Consider the following 9,174-nt stretch of genomic DNA (forward strand, 5'->3'; position numbering starts at 1 on the left):
AAGCGTTACGAGAAACACACCGAGGTAGTTTGGACATGTGGAGAGGGTGGAGAGCGAGAGACTGATGAGGAGAGTGTATGTGAGTGAGGTGGAAGGGGGGGGAGAGGGAGGGGGAGGCCAAGGATGAGATGGAGGGATGGAGTGGAGAGGTATATGAGAGAGGGGGGTGTGAGCTGCGAGCAGGGCAATGAAATGGCGGGGGACAGGGCAACATGGAGGCTATTTGTTTGTGGCCACCCCTTAGGGGATTAAGGTGTCTGGCAATAGATAGATAATTTCCTGACAAAATATTCATTCCTCATAATATAAAATAATGTTCTCTCCAAAATAACGCGTGATCTATACATGACAAATACATAATACTCTTGTTATATTCGGAAAACTGCCCAAACGAATATGATAATATAGCATGAAAACATCATTGGATGAAACTATTAACTCAAAATAAATTTGCCACCTTAATTTCGCTCAATATTTTGTCCAGAGACCATTGATGGTAATCACATCGTGAAGGCGGTCAGGCTGTGATGCCACATGATTGTGAATGATGTGAGGCTTTCTCCTGAGGCCCTCCCATTCCCTCATCATGTGACGCAACAGTTGCTGTGGCGTCCTTTCCTCGTTGAGCTCCCAAACATTAACAATATTGGCTCAAACGTACTCAAGGGGATTTAGATCAAGCAAAAGTGGCGCTGATCCTCAAACCATGTTCGCACAACTCTCGCCGTGTGCACGGGACAATTATCGTGCATGAAAATTATGTTCTCGGGATACGGAAGAGTGCATGAGCGGATAGTAGGCAGCATCACCTCCTCTAGTAACTCCACATACTGCACAGCCCTGAACCTTGTCTGTATCTCTGTGACCTTACCAGCACCATGGAAACCAGTCCACCCTCACACGTTACATGTTACGTGACCACTCCTTGCCTATGCATAGATGTGTTCCCGAACATAACTATAAAACATTATGTCCTTTTCATTTTTGATAAACAATACACATTAATGAGTACACTGCTTCCCGTCCGATCAGCGAAGTTAAGCAACGTTGGGTCTGGTTAGTACTTGGATGGGTGACCGCCTGGGAACACCAGATGCTGTTGGCATCCCTACGTGTCAAGTGGGGTTGGTGGAGGATTAGTGCCCCTCCCTGTAAAACAATTAACTCTAAGACCTTGGCCACCCCGTTTGGGATACATGGCGTCTGGCAATGAATGATTTTCTACCTTTATACTGTAATATATATTCCATAAGATTTATTTATATATTCGATTACACATTACCTATTTAATTTTTTTTTCCTCTCTCTCTCTCTCTCTCTCTCTCTCTCTCTCTCTGCCTGTCTGTCTGTCTGTCTATCTCTCATGGCCACACCACCGAACAGTACACAGTCAGTATTTGTTCCCCGTACTGCATCTCTTTGGAACTTGCTTCCCCAGAGTTATTTCCCCCCAAACTTCAACCTACAGCTGTTCAAGTCTAACTGTTACAGATATATTATGAACAGAGGACACCAGTAATCTGGTGTATGAATTATTTGTTTTTAATTCATTTGTTTTTCCTTCCTCTGTTCTGTTATTAAAAAAAAAAAAAAAAAAAAAAAAAAAAAAAAAAAAAAACTGGGTTACTGGGGGAGAGTCATCTTTTCTGTTGAGGCGACCTTCTCATCAACCTCCCATGGGAAACTTCAATGCTACAGGCTTAACAACACGAGGAAAGTCACAATGATTTTTTTTTAATGTGAGGAAAAACGAACCAAAGGCCAGAAGCCCGCAAAACAATTCCCTCCAAGAAAAAACAAAAACAATACAAAAAAGAGCCAAATTCAAGATCCGTTCATTTCGAGATACCTGGACACACTGTTTGAAAGACTGGAGATCAGAGGAAGCAGGAAATACAGACAGAGGGAGACAGTTCCAGAGTTGACCTGTTGCATAAATGAAGGACTGGGAGTAACGGTTAACTCTTGCATTAGAGAGCTGGACAGAAAAGGGATGAGAGTTTACTGCTAGACGGATGCCACGCGCCCGTCGTAGAGGTGGAGAGATGTAAGAGGAGCAGCGACCACTGAAGTAGCGATAGAAAAGAAATAAAGATGCAACAGTGCGGCGAAGAGACAGAGGTTGAAGGAAGCCAGTAAAAGGAGGAGAGTTAATGAGACAGAAAGCCTTTGAAATGAGACGAAAAGCCTTTGAAACATTACAATTTACCAAACGTTCATATCATAAATAATTGAAGCGAGTAGTCTTATAGCTTTGCGATACTTAGAACAATCTGTAGCTGAATTAATCTATCTTTCTATCTATTTGTCTATCTATCTATCTATCGATGGAGAGAGAAAGATAAACAGATATAGATATATAGATATACAAATAGACGGAGATAGGTAGATAGAGATAGAGTGAGAGATATATATGGTTATAGATAGATAATAGATATTTAAGAGAGAGAGAGAGAGAGAGAGAGAGAGAGAGAGAGAGAGACAGACAGACAGACAGACAGACAGACAGACAGAGACAGACAGACAGAGACAGATATCGATCTAGAGACAAAAATAGAGATATCGATATAGAGATATGGATATAGAGATAGATAGAGATAGATAGATAAAGACTGAGAGAGAGATATTGATATATAGAGAGAGAGAGACAGATAGAGAAATAGAGATAGAAAGATGGATATACAGAGAAAGAGAGAGTTAGCGATAGAGATAGAGATATAGAGATTGAAATATCGACGATATAGAGATATCGATATAGAGAAAGAGATAACGATACTGAGATAGAAATAGAGATAGAAATAGCGGTATAGAGACAGATATCGGTAAAGAGATGTAGATTTAGAGAGAGAGAGAGAGAGAGAGAAAGGGAGAAAGACAGATATTGGTATAGAGATAAAGATTTATATATATATATATATATATATATATATGTGTGTATATATATATATATATATATATATATATATATATATATATATATATATATATATATATACCTAGGCTGCTTCCCCCAAGGAAAGGGAGGTAGCCGAGACAGGACGACTCACTCTCCATTTACTCATCCATTCAAACACATTCATTCGCATCTTAGCCCCAAAGGGGAGAACAGACAGATCCTCACCGCATCACACCGCACAAGGGTCAACTGCGCAATGCAATCAGTGACATCCGCAGCAGGGCCCGACAGCAGAACTGGTTTACCCCTGCCACATCATAACAGACCCATCCCCTTACCCGCACCTGACCTGACTAGCTGATCAGACCAAATGCGGAAGAATATCCCTCAGGGCTGCGTCATCACTTATTCATTCACAATTTCTCTCCATTTATTTCTGTCACGCACAGCCACTCTTCCTTGCTCAACAGACATCCCTCTCGCATCCAGCGCTCTCTTCACACTGTCCATCCATCCTATTCGTGGTCTCCCTCTCAGCCTTACACCTCTCACATCAGATCTAGTTATCTTTTTCACCAATCGTTCATTATCCATTCTCTCCATATGCCCAAACCGTTGCAACACCCTCTGCTCAACTCTACCAGCCATCTCCCGAACAACTCCAGTTCTCCTTCGCACTTCATCATTTCGCACTCGATCCATACGCGTCACTCCACACATACTCCTCAGACATCTCATCTCCATTACATTCAAACTTTTCCTCTCTGCTACACCCACATTCCATGTTTCAGCCCCATATAATGGACTCGGTACCACAACACCCTCATACAACCTTCTCTTTACATCCATTCTAAGCGAACGACATTTAAACACTTTTTTCATTCCTCCCAGCACCTTTCCTACTTCATTTATTCTAAATTTCACTTCTGCATCTATTCTTCCATCCACAGCAACATGTGACCCTAGATATTTAAAACAATCCACCTCCTCAAGCAACTCACCATTCAAAACTATATTCATCCCCCTACCATCTATCAACCTCGTACACTTCATCACTTTACTCTTATTCTCACTTACTTTCAATTTCCTTCTTTCACACACCCTTCCAAACTCCTCTACCAACTGTCTCAATCTCTCCTCTGAATCAGTCACCAGTGCAGTATCATCTGCAAACAGCAGCTGCTTCAGATTCCACTCTCCTCCATCAACATTTACCAGACTCAGACCACCTAAAACTCTTGCATTCACCTCCCTTACAACACCATCCATGTAAATATTAAACAACCAAGGCGACATCACACATCCCTGTCGCAGCCCCATTCTCACGGGAAACCAATCACTCACAGCATTTCCCACTCTTACACACGCTCTACTATTTACATAAAAACTTTTCACCCCTTTTAGTAACCTACCATCAAGTCCATACAATCTTAAAACAGTCCACAAAGCCTCCCTATCAATTCTATCATACGCTTTCTCTAAATCCATAAATGCCCAAAACACATCCTTGCCTTTCGCTAAATACTTTTCACACACTTGTCTCACAGCAAACACCTGATCAACGCATCTCCTCCCTCTCCTAAAGCCACACTGCTCATCACTAATCACTCCCTCTGTACCCTCTCTAACTCTCATAATTAACACTCTACCATACACTTTACCTACAACACTCAACAGACTTATACCCCTAAAGCTAGTACATTCATACTTATCACCCTTGCCTTTATAGACGGGACCACACAAGCACTTGCCCAGTCAATTGGCACCATACCTTTCTCAAAGCACACATTCAACAATCTTACTAACCAGTCAACAATAGTCACCCCACCACCCTTCAGGCATTCCACAGCACACCCATCCATACCTGCAGCTTTCCCTGTTTTCATATCCTTTACTGCCTTGTCCACTTCTTCCTTCGTGATCAAAGAATCATTCAACTCTCCCAACACATTTATTCCTTGCACCCTTCCATCCGCCACAATCTCAGCCACCCTTTCCTCCTCTACAATTAACAATCTTTCAAAATACTCTGCCCATCTCTTCCTTACTGCATCAATCTCAATTAACATCCTTCCATCCTCTGCTTTTACTCGTTCTTCCTTCCCAGACTCTCCCTTTCGCACCCTTTTCACCTCCTTCCAAAACATTTTCTTATTCTGTTGAAAATTCTCTGTCAGCCGCCTACCCCACCTCTCATCTGCTGCCACTTTAGCATCACGCACAGCCCTTCTCGCTCTATTCCTCTTTTCCTTATACCTTTCATATGACATCTCATCCTTCCTCTGCAGCCACACTTCATATGCCCGTCTCTTCTCAGCCACAGCCATACTTACTTCCTCGCACCACCATTCACTTCCTTTTCTTACACCACCACCCACACGTCTCACACCACACACCTCTTCTGCATGCCCCACCACAGCACTCTTAAACAACTGCCATTCCTCCTCCACGCTGCCATTTTCCCGATCTTTCACTGCGTTCCACTCATCTTTCAATTTCTCCTGATACTCTATCTTTTTCTCTCTTTTATCCAACTCACTCACTTTCAAAACCTCCCTGCCACACCTAACCCTCCTAGCTCTCACCCATCTCTTACCTACTCTTAACTTTCCCTCCACCAGGTAGTGGTCAGACATACCTCCACCCTCCTCTCAGAACCCTCACATCCAACAATCTTCCTATTACATTCCTAGACACAACCACATAGTCCATCAAGGCTCTATCAACAACCCTTCCACCCTCCTGTCTCACCCATGTATACTTATAAATATCTTTCTTCTCAAACAGCGTATTCCCAATCACCATCTCTCGCTCAACACACATTGCTATCATTCGTTCCCCATTTTCATTTCTTCCAGGCACACCATGCATACCAACTACGCCTTCAACTGCTACATTTCCCACTCTAGCATTCAGATCTCCCATCATTACCACATTCACATTCGCTCCAAAACTCTGCAGACACTCATCAACATCATTCCAGAAAGACTCCCTCTCTTCTTCATCCCTTTCACTACCAGGCCCATATGCACTCACAAACACCCACAATTCACGTTCAAATTTCAATTTCACCCACATCAGTCTCGATGACACCTCCTTCCATTCAATCACACACTGCTGTACTTCCGGACTCACTAACAAAGGCCACACCTTCTCTTGCCCTTCCTCTATCAACACCTGACAATCTTCCATTCACACTTCCAAACATAGATTCCCCCTTCCCTTTCATCTTCGTTTCGCTCAAAGCTAACACATCCAACTTTCTTCTCACAAACATTCTCCCAATCTCCTCCCTTTTAGCCTCAATTGTACTACATCCACGCACATTCATTGACCCAATCTTCAGGGTACGGGGATAACTCCATCCCCCATCCCTTTCTCTGGCCTGTCTCTTTTTAGGAACTATATATATATATATATATATATATATATATATATATATATATATATATATATATATATATATATATATATATATATATATATATATATATATACAATATATATCTACAATATATAAATATATATATATATATATATATATATATATATATATATATATATATATATATATATATATATATATATATAAAATGATGTGTGTGTGTGTGTACTCCACGAATTTTTTCTAATTCCCATACCACTGTTTGGGATCAATGCTGAGCTCTGAAGCTGAGGATTACTTGCAACTGTTTCTTGGGTGACACTGAAGTAATGGGAGTTTGAACCTTCTTCCTCAGAGACGTAATTATATAAAAGGAGCGTTGTGGTGTGGATGTGATAGGAAGCGTTAGGAGGAATACATTGAGGTGTTTTGGCCATGTGGAGAGGATGGAGGGTGAAAGACTGACGAAGAGAGTGTATGTGAGTGAGGTGGAGGGGATAAAAAGGAAGGGGGAGGCCGAGGATGAGATGGCGGGATGGGGTGGAGAGGTATATGAGAGAGGGGGGTGTGAGTTGGGAGCGGGGCAGTGAATTGGCGCGGGACAGGGCGACGTGGAGGCGATTTGTTTGTGGCCACCCCTAACGGGATTGAGGCGTCTGGCAAGAGATAGATAGATAGACATATACCTTTTACAAATATACGGCTGGTCTTACATCTGTTTCATTAGCTTTTAATAAAATTTGCCATTTACAGTATAATATTCTAAAACCGAATTCAACACTTTTGCGGCTAGTGATAAACGATAGTCATACATCTTCTTTGTGTCGTCTGTGTTGCTTAGGGGAAACGGTGTCATGAGATAGGGCAGCAATGGATATCCTTCGTCAGCAACTAGCATAAGAAACTCTTATATTTGTATCAGGAAGCGCAGATTGATGTAGAACATTAACTTCTCTTCTCTAAAATTCTGCAGAGAGAGGATGACCTGAGAGGTCCTAAGTCACTTTGCCGACCTTCCCCACCAACATCAGCAATGAGAATTTTGCCATTGGCGTCTGCCACTGCTTGGAAAGATACAGAAAAAAAAAAATCTTACAGATGAAGTACTTTGAACCACTTCGGGATGGATAGTTAATTACAATATGCTTTGCATCTAAGTTTCCAATGCAACTGGGGAACTTTCTTTTTTTGAAGATAACAGTGCTGAGGCAAGCGATACTTCTGTTGTAGGATATGGTAAATATTCATTCTGGAGAATATCCTATATTGATATGAATATTTTCTTGACAATTACTGCTACACCGTTCTTTCCAACACGGACGCGTAAAGCCAAACCTCTGAATGATGCACCAGTGTCCATGAACTTGAGAAAACAGTAATACCGATATAATTATATATATATAAAAGTTATTTAATCAAATTTTAAGGATGCATACTACACGTAAAACAGTTTCCTAGCGATCTTTGATAGTGCAATTGCATCGGTCTTGGGAAGCACTGATCAGTGACTAACGTCCCCCCACACAGCATTCCCCGCTTCCAGTATGGCCACAAAATCGCTTACCTCTTCCTGCTATGCAACCCGCTACCCGCTATCCTCCTCGCTAGTCGCGTGCAGTGTGGCCGTACCGAGGGTTTCCCTCAGGTGACTAATTCGTTTGGTTGCAGCCAGAATGGGATACCGGTACCTATAATTGTACCTCTTTTCCAGACGATTAAAGATACTATGTCTAACTCAACCAGTTTTAGAAATCTGGCTTAAACAACAAAAATTGTCTGGGACGATGGTTGAATATATGCATTCAAAAGATTATGATATATTTAGCTCTACTTTAGGGACGGGTCATGTATATTATAACCACAATAACCTCCCATCCACAGATACCAGCCGTTCTGTGATGACTGAAGTTTTGTTTACTCTGAATATCATCATACCCAGATGTTCCGATGCCTGTTATTATTTTAGTCGACTGCAGGGACACGAACGATTATCACCACTGGATTTTTATAATGCATTTTTTCGGATGGAACGCTTGCAACAAATACGATACAGCTTATATTTATGCTCTCCAGGCATAAAAATGGAAACTTTAATTTACAGGGCCGGACTTCCATGGGTTTATGTACTGGCTGCAGCGACTTACAGTGGAGAGTGTGTAGAGTGACTATGGCCAGTTTGTCTTCACCTGAAGGTAATGTGTCACTCCCACAACATGAATTCTGTGTGATGGCCGCATAAACTATGTTGAGGCTGTTATATGAAGTGGGAGTGAATTTCCTTGTGTATTAATCATTTCAACTCTCCGCATTGACTACACATGGTCATAACCGGATCTGAAGCGGCCTAGAGATCTTCGTCAGGTCAGACCAACCAACCGCATTTTAAGAGTATTAATGAGTCAGGTGGAGGGAGAGAAGGGTAGAGGATGATCGTGGATGAGGTCGAGGGAGGAGATTTGAACTATATGTGAATGACATCGGTGTGGTATGGAGAGATTACCCCTTGATGGCGAAGGAAAGGACAACATGGAAGCAAATTGTTCGTGGCCACCCCTTTTGTTATTAAGTCGTGGGGCTAAATATTTTTTGTAAGCTAAATGACTACGTCTCTCGTGATAAAGCAAGGAGATGCTATTTATCGGTCAATGTCTAACTTGTAATAGCGATTAACATTTTGATTTATCTAGAGCATATTAAAACCGTCTGACGTCACTCAAATTTACGGCAAAGTAAGTTAGCCAAGGTTCCATATCACCTCCTTACCAATATATTTCTTTCATATAACACAATGAGTAGGTTAACCTAGGATTCTAATCACCTGTTTCTTACCAATATTATTTCTCCACTTAACGCAATGATTAGGTTTACCTAGGCTTCTAATCATCTCCTTCTT

The 9,174-nt window shown here is 41.7% G+C and overlaps 1 pseudogene; it reads left to right on the forward strand.

The window, feature by feature from the left end:
- Positions 1–987: 987 nt before the first annotated feature.
- LOC145390494 (5S ribosomal RNA) lies at positions 988–1,105 on the forward strand (annotated as a pseudogene).
- Positions 1,106–9,174: the final 8,069 nt, after the last annotated feature.

The sequence above is a fragment of the Coenobita brevimanus genome, chromosome 14 (assembly GCF_032717465.1).
Source record: "Coenobita brevimanus isolate Jiangsu-jjx chromosome 14, ASM3271746v2, whole genome shotgun sequence".
Taxonomy (NCBI): Eukaryota; Metazoa; Arthropoda; class Malacostraca; order Decapoda; family Coenobitidae; genus Coenobita; species Coenobita brevimanus.